This window comes from Capricornis sumatraensis, chromosome 21 (assembly GCF_032405125.1).
Source record: "Capricornis sumatraensis isolate serow.1 chromosome 21, serow.2, whole genome shotgun sequence".
In the NCBI taxonomy this organism is placed as follows: Eukaryota; Metazoa; Chordata; class Mammalia; order Artiodactyla; family Bovidae; genus Capricornis; species Capricornis sumatraensis.
The window spans coordinates 37098764-37111135 of record NC_091089.1 but is presented as its reverse complement, the minus strand read 5'-3'; the positions used below and the strand labels follow the sequence as shown (position 1 = coordinate 37111135).

Below are 12372 nucleotides of genomic sequence, written 5' to 3'. Positions count from 1 at the left end.
CCTGCGAAAGGTCTTTGGCTCTTGTTCTGCATGAGCTGGGGGCCATGGGAAGGTTTTAAGCAGAGGTGTGACACCATCTAACTTATGTTTTAAAAGAACTGCTCTGGCTGTTGTTGGAGGATAGACTGAGGGGTCCTGATGGGGGAGGGGAGCCACCTGGGAGGTCATCGCCATAACATAGGAGGGTGGTGATGGCTTGGACCAGGAGTGACCGTGGAGTGGTAAGACACGGTCAGATTCTGGGTCTGTTTTGAGGAGGGGGCTGGCAAAGCTGTCTCATGATTGGAGGTGGTGTAGGAGAGAAAGAGAGGAGGCAGGAATGACTTCAAGAGCTTGGCCTGAACATCTTAGCCAGATGGAATAGCCACGTGCTGAGAATGTGAAGATACAAAACCATATCCTGGGCCATGTCTGCATCCTCTTCTGACTCCACAGCAGCTACAGTCACAAAGTGATGGAGGGAAGAAAGCATCTTTGATGCCTGGCATGGGGCCTCAAGCATGGTCAGCAAGCACTGTGGAAGCAATGGCAAAAGGTGAAAAAGAACAGAAAAGGAGAACAAATATTTGCTTAATGGTATGTGAGCAGATCTTGGGCTTCTGAGGGCCAAGGGCCCTAGAGTTTGGGACAATGAGTCAAGGAAATGGTAAGGCTAGTATGAGCATACCGGAGAAAGCAATGGCGCCCCACTCCAGTACTCTTGCCTGGAAAATCCCATGGATGGAGGAGCCTGGTAGGCTGCAGTCCATGGGGTCGTGAAGAGTCAGACACGACTGAGCAACTTAACTTTCACTTTTCAGTTTCATGCCTTGGAGAAGGAAATGGCAACCCACCCCAGTGTTTTTGCCTGGAGAATCCCAGGGACGGGGAGCCTGGTGGGCTGCCGTCTATGGGGTCGCACAGAGTCGAACACGACTGAAGCGACTTAGCAGCAGCAGCAGCAGCAGTATGAGCACACAGAATCCTTATGGATTCTTGTTTTGGTGTTTCCTGTCTCCAACTCATTAAAAAAATTGTGAAGCTGTTACAATAATGTCTACTAACAAGAGCTTATCACAGAGATGTTGTAAAGATAAATAAAGTGCTCACTTATGTGTGTTTATGTATTAGTTGCTCAGTTGTGTCCGACTCTTTGTGACCCCGTGGACTGTAGCCAAACAGGCTCCTCTGTCCATGGGATTCTCAAGGCAAGAATACTGGAGTGGGTTGAAATTTCCTTCTCCAGGGGATCTTCCCAACCTAAGGATCAAACCCACGTCTCTTGCATTTTCAGGCGTTTCTTTACTGTTGAGCCACTAGAGAAACCTCACTTACAAGCATGTATATATATCTGAACAAATTTTAGGGTTGATGCTGTATAAAAACAAGGTGCTATTCCAGGGGAAAACCAGTCACCTTAGTCAGCTTTACTTTCTCAGCAATCTTAGCTATTTCAACTATGTCAAGGACAAAGAAGTCAGCAAAGAAAGGATATCCAATGATAGTCAGGGATTTTCCAAATTGAAGATCTTCAGAAGTCCTCATGAGGAGCTGAGGAAGTCCTAGTTTAGAAACATTGGTAACTGGCTTAATTGTCTGGTAACCAGGCCACAGCAGGAGTCAGTAAAGCAGAGTGGTGAATAGCATGACCTCTGCATTCAACAGTATCACTTCCCCTCTTGCCTCCAGCTGTGGGAAGAAGAGCAAGTCAATTTCTTTCAAAGACTCTGCGTCCACATCTGTAAATGGAGGATAACGATAATACCTGCTTCATAGGGGAATAATTTCTTCATTTAATCTTGAAGTGCTTAGTACAGTGCCAGGTGTGTGGTACCTGCCTAATAAACAGCTATTAATATTAGCATTAATTATCATTATTATAATATCAGCAACAAATTAATCCTATAAATTGGAAAGCTAGAGGCAATATTTATTTATTTTTAAAATTAATTTTTATTGGAGCATAGTTGATTTCGAATATTGTATTAGTTTCAGGTGTACAGCAAAGCGAATCAGTTACACATATGCATATATCTACTTTTTTTAAGATTCTTTTCCCATGTCGGTCATTACAGGCTATTCAGTAGAGTTTCCTGTGCTATATAGCAAGTTCTTATTAGGTATCTGTTTTATATATGCGTTTGTGCTAAGTCACTTCAGTTGTGTCTGACTCTTTGCAGAGTCCTATGGATCGTAGCCCGCCAGGCTCCTCTACCCATGGGCTCTCCAGGCAAGAATACTGGAGTGGATTGCCATCTTCTCCAGGGGATCTTTTTTACCCAGGAATCGAACCTGTGCCTAGTAGGTCTCCTGCATTGGTGGGTGGGTTCTTTACCACTAGCACCACCTGGGAAGCCGATTTTATATATAGTAGTGTATATATGTAAATCCTAATCTCCTGATTTATGTCCCCCTTGCCCTGCTGAAAGCAAATTTTAAAAGTTACAGCCTAACATTAAGAGAAAGAGGGAAAAATTATTTTTAAAAAAGCATAAAATTTAAAAATAATAGAGTTATGTCAGTGTAAAGGAAAATAGCTCAGTGCACTTCCATAGCACTTGGAAGCATTATGTTGAACAATCATTATATAATTAATAATACCCCGAGTCACTGAGGTAATAATGTTCAGGCAGGGGCATTGCTGTGCACTGTGTTAAAAGGTGTATTTTAGCTGAAGCAAAGTTTTTGTGCAGGTACTTATATGAAGCACATTATAAACTAATAATGCCAGATAAACGAAACTCCCTTGTTTGAAAAGTTCCAGGGGTTTACCCCAATGATGACTTAAAAAATTATTTACACATAGGATATGATTGTTTTTGGCTAAATATGTTTAGGGTAATCACAATCTCCTTACATATAAGCCAATGAAGCCGTCTCATGTTTTAAACATGTTGGATACATAACCTTAAAACTTTGCACAGTTTCCCATGAGATGGATAGAATTAATTGCAGTGGGTGGTGAGTGAACTTCTCAGGGTGTAAGTCAAAGACAGAACTGGTTAGAGACATCAGTTTTCAAATATATTAACAACACCACACATACACACACATGCTCACACACATGCACATACACACTGTCACATGACACTTATCTCAGGAAAACATTATTATCAAACCACAGATTAGGATCTATCAGATGAGAAGTATAGATATCCTGAAGGGGGCAGTGGAATAGAATATTTACACTATAGAACTTCCTGAATCACATCCTTGCCTGATGTGGGTTTTTCCCATTATCTGGACAAATCTTGGGTTTCCAAGGGCCACCTGGTCTCTCCAACTTGGGCTCTTGGGCTCATTTCTTGCTCTTCATCTTTTCCAATAATTTCGTTCTGAGAACTATACTCAATATTGTTTAATAACCTATAATGGAAACAAATCTGAAAAAGAATATATATATATATATATATATATAAACTCAGTTGTGTCCGACTCTTGGCAACTCGCTGGACTCCTCCATCCATGGGATTTTCCAGGCAAGAATACTGCGGTGGGTTGCCATTTCATACTTCAGGGGATCGTCCCGATCCAGGGATCGAAACTGCATCTCTTGCGTCTTCTGCATTGGTAGGTGGATTCTTTAACCACTGTGCCATCTGGGAAGGCCCATATACACATAGATCACTGAATCACTTTCTGTATACCTGAAACTAACACAACATTGTAAATCAACTACAATTCAATTTTTAAAAATAAAGAGGAAAAAAAATTCCCTCTGACCCCAGGCAGGGCCCCTGTTGGGCTCTTTTGTGGCTGGCGGGGCCGCATCTCAGTCTCTTCAAATCTGATCCTCTAACAGAGAATTTGGTCCCTGACAGGCTCTCAGTAAATGTGTCAAATGGGATTGAATTAGCAGTTCTGAGAATTCGCCGCACCGCCTCACTTCCTGAGCCACCTGGGCTAGTACCTCCCTGCAGACGGCCTTGTCCTGCCTCCCGGGGGGAGCCAGGCTGCTGCCTTCCTCTCCTGGGGACGAAGGGCCTGGCCAACGATGGCCACAGGAGCCTGCTCTTCTCTTGTGGATTGCCTGAAGCCGCATTTTCTCCGACGCTTGGCTGTGCTAATGACTCCTTCCCCTCCTGGTGCTAAAACCTTGGGCTAGAAAATGAAATCAAGGGAGGGGGTGGGAAGGAGGGAGGGGAAGGAAAGCAGTTACAAGCGGAACAAGGTCACCCATCTGCGGACGCGGTCCACACTCCTTATCTGTGACGCCACCAGCCCCAAGGTCCCTTCATTAAAACAGTTGAATCACCTCAATGATAAAATGAACTAAATTCCGGCCTTCTGCCTTAGACATAACAGAGCTTGTCTTGATACTGAGGCTGCCCTCCTGAGGGGCATGTGGCTCCTCTCCTCCCTGAAGCCCTGAAGGCGGAGAGGAGACCCAGCCGAGGGCGGGGAGGTTGGAGGCAAACTGCACGGGGACAGGCTCCCTCCTGCACCAGTCGCAGGGCTGGTGACAGTTTTCCCGCCTGGGCAGTCAGACAAGCCTGTCTGCAAGGCTCTGTTTCCTGGGCAGGTGAGAGACAGAGCTCCTGCTTTCTGACAGGCCTGGGACAATACCTCGCCATTCCACACCTCTGCAGGGGACAGGGGGTGAGCGGGCCAGGCTCCCTGAAGCCCGGAAGCCAGAGCGCCTTGAAGGCTGTGATCTGTGTACCCAGAGGAGACATGGAGAAATGTGTGGGCTAACTCTGCCCTTGGTAGAGGGGCTGGGATGGGAGGGCAAGTTCATCCAGGAGTTGTGTGACCCTGGGCAAGTCGCTGGGTCTTAATTTCTCCAGTGGTGAAATAGGAACAGTGACCACTATGTCCTAAGATTTAAGTGTATTTGAAGGTTCTAGCATCTGCTTGGAATATTGTGGTGCTCAAGGAATGTTTGGTCGTTCAATGATTGCTAAACAAACCTGTTAGATAAATATTAACACAACTACCAAAACCAAAGCAAAAAGTTAAAGCGGGGGTGAGGCTGATGTAGAATTTCCTTCAGATTTTAAAAACACATGGAAGCATGATGAATGCTATTATGCACTTTCCATTTTCCTCTAGCTTTACTGAGATATAATTGACATACAACACTGTGTAAATTGGAGGTGTACAACGTGATGATCTGATAGACGTATCAGTTCAGTTCAGTTCAGTTGCTCAGTCGTGTCCGACTCTTTGTGACCCCATGAACCGCAGCACACCAGGCCTCCCTGTCTATCACCAACTCCTGGAGTCTACCCAAACCCATGTCCATTGAGTCCGTGATGCCATCCAGCCATCTCATCCTCTGTTGTCCCCTTCTCTTCCTGCCCACAATCTTTCCCAGCATCGGGGTCTTTTCAAATAAGTCAACTCTTTGCATCAGGTGGCCAAAGTATTGGAGTTTCAGCTTCAGCATCAGTCCTTCCAATGAACACCTAGGACTGATCTCCTTTAGGATTGACTGGTTGGATCTCCTTGCAATCCAAGGGACTCTCAAGAGTCTTCTCCAACACCACAGTTCAAAAGCATCAATTCTTCGGTGCTCAGCTTTCTTCACAGTCCAACTGTCACATCCATATGTGACCACTGGAAAAACCATAGCCTTGACTGGACGGACCTTTGTTGTCAAAGAAACATCTCTGCTTTTCAATATGCCATCTAGGTTGGTCATAACTTTCCTTCCAAGGAGTAAGCATCTTTTCATTTCATGGCTGCAATCACCATCTGCAGTGATTTTAGAGCCCAGAAAAATAAAGTCAGCCACTCTTTCCACTGTTTCCCCATCTATTTGCCATGAAGTGATGGGACCAGATGCCATGATCTTAGTTTTCTGAATGTTGAGCTTTAAGACAACTTTTTCACTCTCCTCTTTTACTTTCATCAAGAGGGCTTTTTAGTTCTTCTTCACTTTCTGCCATAAGGATGGTGTCATCTGCATATCTGAGCTTATTCTCCTGGCAATCTTGATTCCAGCTTGTGCTTCTTCCAGCCCAGTGTTTCTCATGATGTATACACTGTGAAATAATGATCACGATACTGTTAATGTGCCCATCACCTCATAGAATCAATTTTGTGTGTGTGCATACATGTATATGTGTGTGTGTGGTGAGAATATTTAAGAGCTACTCTGTTAGCAACTTTAAAGTATGTAACACAGTGTCATAAACTGTAGTCACTATGCCATGATTAGATCTCCAAAACTTACTCAACTGGAAGTTTGTACCCTTTGGCCAGTGTCTCCCCATTTCCCCCATCCCAGCGCCTGGTAACCACCTCCCTACTCTCTGTTTCTGTGTGTTTGGCTTTTTGATTCCACATATAAGTGAGATCATTCAGTATTTGCCTTTCTCTGTCTGACTTAACTTCATTTAGCCTAATGCCCTTAGGGTCCATCCATTTTGCTGCAAAGGCAGGATTTAATCAGGCATAAAAAGAAGAAAATTCAATTTTTCATCTAATGATTTATCTTGGAGATGATGTGAAACCAGTACCTGTAGATCTGTCTCATTCTTTGTAAAACACGACTGCATGAGAGTCATGAACCTGTTACAGGAGCCTCTATTCATTGACAAGTGCATAGAAGTCTTTTGCTACATTCTACCTTGTCACCATGAAGAGCCTTGAGCATCTTTCTTGGAGCACGTGCATCAGTATACCTCTAGTCCTACACTTTCCAAAAGCGTAACTAGCAACTTGGGTAAAAATACAGAAGGGCACACTTTTCAATTTTGTGAAATGGGGGGATAGTATAATTGGTGGGCACTGTATTAATGGACTTGACCATTCTTTTCTTCACTCTAGTCATAGGTTTGAGTTAGGTGTGTGCGTGCTCAGCTATGTCTGATTCTTTGCAGCCTCATGGCCAGGCTCCTCTGTCCATGGGATTCTTCAGACAAGAACACTGGGGTGGGTTGCCAACCCCTCTGCTAGGGGATCTTTCTGACTCAGAGATCGAACCCTCGTCTGTTGTGTTTCCTGCATTGGTGGGCAGATTCTTTACCACTAGTGCCACCTGAGAAGCCCATATAATTGTATGCTGCTGCTGCTGCTGCTGCTAAGTTGCTTCAGTCGTGTCCGACTCTGTGCGACTCCAGAGACGGCAGCCCACCAGGCTCCCCTGTCCCTGGGATTCTCCAGGCAAGAATACTGGAGTGGGTTGCCATTTCCTTCTCCAATGCATGAAAGTGAAAGTGAAGTTGCTCAGTTGTGTCCGACTCCTAGCGACCCCATGGATTGCAGCCCACCAGGCTCCTCTGTCCATGGGATTTTCCAGACAAGGGTACTGGAATGGGGTGCCATTGCCTTCTCCGATATAGTTATATAGTGAAGTCGCTCAGTCGTGTCCAACTCTTTGTGACCCCATGGAAGGTAACCTACCATGTTCTGCGGTCCATGGGATTTTCCAGGCAAGAATACTGGAGTGGGCTGCCATTTCCTTCTCCAGGGGATATTCCCAACCCAGGGATCGAACCCGGGTCTCCTGCATTGCAGACAGACGCTTTACCGTAGATATGACATATGTGTTTACATGTTATCTCTACCGTTTATATATTGAGTACCTTACAATATGCCAGATACTGTTACAGGTACTCGGGTTCCATCAGTAAATGAAACCAACCAAGATCCCTGCCTTCATGGAGGTGATAAGCTAGCAAGGGGAGACTGATACTGATAAACATAACAAATAAGGAAATTATATAGTGTGTCAAAAGGAAATAAGTGCCATGGAAAAACGGGGGAAAAGTAGAAGAGAGATGAGGGATTCTAGAGTCCAGGTGTGACCCTGATGCTCATTTCATGATATATTTTTGTGATTTAAAGTGTGGCACATAATGGTGAAAGACATTTCAAATGATTGAATGGAATTCAAATGAATGAAAATTTCCTAACTGGCCAGGTCTGCAGACTCTCACTAACCTAGCCACCCTCTGCTGGGAAAATGCCAAGATGTCAGCATTCCATTTAAGCTGTGTCATCCACAGGGCAGGACGGTTGTATTCTTGCAGATGGTGACATCATGCTGTTGTCACAGATGAATTTACTGTCATCAGAAACCCCTGGGAAGGGGTTCACAGACTTAGAAAACAGACTTATGGTGTCGGGGGTTGGGTGGGGGAGGATTGGGAGAAGGGATAGTTAGGGAGTTTGGGAAGGTTGTGTACATATGGCTGTTTTCAAAATGGATAACCAACAAGGACCCACTGTGCAGCACATGGAACTCTGCTCAGTGTTATATGGAAGCCTGGATGGGAGTGGGGTTTGGGAGAGAATGGATACGTGTATATGTATGGCTGAGTCCCTTCGCTGTTCACCTGAAACTACCACAGCATTACCGCAGCTATGCCCTAACACAAAATAAAAAGTTTAAAGTTTGAAAAGAAAAAAAAAAAAAGGAAAGAAACCCTTAGGGTAGTTGTTTTTCAGAAATAACTATTATTCCAAATAATCTTTATTCTGTTCCAATTAGGATTATATTTTTCATCTTTAGTGCAGCACTTGACCACCAGGGAAATCCCAACTGCTTTCTTATCAACAGAGAAACTGGACTTTTTTCCCTCTCAAATGGAATTTATATACCTCAAAGGGGGAAAAGGTTTGCAGTAGAAAACAACAGGCCTGAACTCCCCTAGTGGTCCAGTGGTTAAGAATCTGCCTGCCTAAGCAGGGGACACGGGTTCGATCCCTGGCCTGGGAGCTAAGATCCCACGTGGTGTGAGCAACTAAGCCTGGGTACCACACCTATCGAGCCCACACTCTAGTTTCCATGCTCCTTGACAAGAGAAGCCACTGCAGTGAGAAGCCCTGACTACAGAAAGCCCTCGTGCAGCAACGAAGCCAGAAAATTAATAAATAAGTACATAAATAATTTTTTTTTAAAAAAGAAAGAAAGCGACAGGCCTTAGGCAGGGGTGCATAGCATAATAATGTTTCTCCTTCTGCGCTTCCAGAGGCAGACAAACAGCCAGGAAGCAGAGAGCGGATCTATGACAAGGGGATCTTTACTTTTTTTTTTTTCCCCCGTTTTGCCCCAACCCTGAGCTGTGCACTTGAATAATCTTGGCTTCCGGAGAGCAGGCTACTGTAATGATAATCCAGGAAGTAAACTGCTCTTTGAAAAGCAAAGGAGAAACCAATCGACTAAGTATTTATTTATATTTAATGCTCCAGGACTTCTGTTTCCAGCTTTGAAGAGTTCCTGGCAAATGCTTTTTGAAGTCATTAATCCCAGGGGCAAATCTAAATGTCTTTGGGGTTGCTCCTGGTCCTTGGAGCCTGGCACACTGTGTGTTTATAACCCATGAGCTTCCCAGAAAGAGACGTGGGTAGGGAGGGGCTGGTGGCAGCAGAAAAGACAATAAGGAGTAGATCTGCTTTGAGTCTCTGCTAGAATCTCTGGTCAGAAATGAATTCCCTGGGATGCATGGATGGATTTGGTTTTTTCAAATGCCGATGACCTGCCCACAGCTTTGCCCAGAAGTCAGGCACTGACCCCTTGACTTATCCCATCTGTCTGGCTCTGGCTCAGTCTGGAGATCCCTGGTGACTGATATCAGCTCTGGCCCACATTAAGGTGGGGTGGTGGACATTTAGTTGCTCAGTCGTGTCCAACTCTTTGCGACCCCATTGACTGTAGACCACCAGGCTCCTCTGTCCATGGGATTTTTCCAGGCAAGTTTCCTGAAGTTGGTTGCCATTGTCTTCCTCATGAGATCTTCCCAACCCAGGCAGTGAACCTGGGTCTCCTGCGCTATAGGCAGATTCTTTACCGACTGAGCTACCAGAACTGACTTCAAAAGCACTTTTTTTTTTGTAATGTGCAAGCAATCTTGGTTCATGACAGAAAAGTTAGAAACTGCTAACAAGCAACAAAAAGAAATAGAAAAGAAATCCTATATGGTTCTCTCAAAGATAATCATGCTTGCTACATTTTACTTATTTATGCATACACAGAGACATATAAACAAAAATGTATGATTCTGTGCATTTTATTTTATAGCCTGTTTCCCTCACTTTAACAGTATTTTATTATAGACCAGTAAAGATATACCAAGACCACTGTGTTTAAAGGGAATTCCCTGGCAGCCCAATGGTTAGGACTCCCTGCTTTCACCGCCATGGGCCTGGGTTCCATCCCTGGCTGGGGAACTAAGATCCTGCAAGCTGCCTGGAATGGCCAATAAATAAATAAATAAAGGCTGTAGAGATTATCCCTACACACATCCCTAAAGATGTGTGCTCAGTTGCTCAGTCGTGTCTGACTCTTTGCGGCCCCATGGAGTATAGCCTGCCAGCCTCCTCTGCCCATGGAATTTCCCAGGCAAGAATACTGGCAAGGGTCGCCATTTCCTTCTCCAGGGAATCTTTCCAATCCAGAGATCGAACCTGCGTCTCTTGCATTGGCAGACGGATTCTTTACCACTAGCGCCACCTGAATGGCTGTATCAAAATACATTAAACCAGTTCCTCTATTTGGTGATTTAATGGCTACAGTCATTTGCTAGGGCTGATTTAACATAGTAGCATAGACTGGGTGGCTTAACAACAGGCATTTGTTTCCTCTGAGCCTTGGCGGCTAGAAGTCCCAGATGACTGTGTCAGCAGGGCTGGTTTCTTCTGAGGCCGCTGCTCTCGGCCTGTGGATGCTGCCTCTAATGTGTGTCCTCCCGCCGTCTTTCCTCTGTCCTGTCTTTGTCCTAATCTCCTCTTCTTATAGGGGCAGCAATCATACCGGATCAGTGCCCACCCTAATGACCTTGCTGTAACTTCACCACTCCCTTAAAAACCCCTCTCTCCAGAATGGAGCATGCCTGTGCTGTTGGTACAGCTACTATGGAGAACAGAATGGAGGTTCCTTAAAAAACTAAAAATAGAGCTACCATATGACCCTGCTATCCCACTTGTGGGCATATATCTGGAGGAAAACATAATTCAAAAGGATACATGCACCCCAGTGTTCATTGCAGCACTGTTTACAATAGCCAAGACGTGGAAGCAACCTAAATGTCCATCGACAGAGCAATGGATAAAGCAGATGTGGTGCATATATACAATGGAATATTACTCAGCTGTTAAGAAGAATGAAATAATGCCATTGGCAGCAACATGGATGGCCCTAGAGAGTGTCATACTGAGTGAAGTAAGACAGACAGAGAAGGGGAAATATCGTATGACAGCCTTTATATGTGGAATCTAAAAAGAAATGATGTAAATGAACTTATAAAACAGAAAGAGACTCACAGACTTAGAAAACGAACTTATGGCTGACAGGGGCAAGGGATAGTTAGGGAGTTTGGGATGGTCATATACACACTGCTGTATTTAAAATGGATAACCAACAAGGACCTACTGTATTGCACAGGGAACCTGCTCAATGTTATCTGGCAGCTTGGATGGGAGAGATGGATACATGTATATGTATGGCTGAGTCACTTCACTGTTCACCTGAAACTACCACAACATTGTCAATTGGCTATACTCCAATACAAAATAAAGTTAAAAAAAAACAAACCCTATCTCCAAATACAGTCACATTCTGAGATACTAAGGAATATGACTTCAATATGCAAATTGTGAGGGACATCCTCCAGCCCATTTTTAGAAGGCTTCCCATGGGCCAGGAAATGTGCTGAGTGCTTCATGTAAGTCATCTCATTTAATCCCTTAATAACCCCAATATGTAGGTACTATTACTAACCCCATTTCACAGATAGTGACACCGTGGCACAGAGAGGTTCAGTAACTAACCTCAAGGTCACACAGCTAATAAACAATGGAGCTGCATTCAAACCAGCCAGTTTAGCTTGAGTCTGTGTTTTTAGGCTTTTTGATACCCTTGTAATTAACCTTGTAAGTTACGACTCTACTATTATTTCCTCTATACTTAATTGATTCTTTAGGATAACATTTCAGGGTGAACGTGTATGAGTATTTTAAGCATTTAAAAAATATATATTTTATTTATTTATTGGCTGCTCCAATAAATATTAGTTGCAGCATGCAGGCTCTTTTAGCTGTGGCATGTGAATTCTTAGCTGGGGCATGAGGATCTAGTTCCCTGACCAGGGATCTAACCTGGGCCCCTTGCATTGGGAGTGCAGAGTCTTAGACACTGGACCATCAGGGAGGTTCTTAGCACTTTAGTACTTTAAACGCAAACTTGCCTCCCGTAACACGAGTTGCATTTACATTTCCAGCGGCAGTGTATGAGGGGCTGAAAGACAGCTCTTGGTGGTTGAGTCCAAATCACTGGTGGGATCGTATGTCTGTGCACATTCACATCTGAGCCTTCATAAAACTGAAGGCGGGAGCAGACCTAGGAAAAACGAGCCATGATCAGGCTCTGTGAAGTTCTTCTCTTAGACCTTCGTTCTTAGTTTGTCCATCCTGTTGTGCAAAGAAGAATACGAAACAGTTACAAAT

General features: G+C 44.3%; 1 non-coding gene across 1 annotated transcript; it reads right to left on the bottom strand.

The window, feature by feature from the left end:
• Positions 1-12003: 12003 nt before the first annotated feature.
• On the bottom strand, positions 12004-12076 carry TRNAG-CCC (transfer RNA glycine (anticodon CCC)). Its single transcript has one exon. It is a non-coding gene; the product is annotated as a tRNA-Gly (tRNA).
• Between the last annotated feature and the right edge of the window lie 296 nt (positions 12077-12372).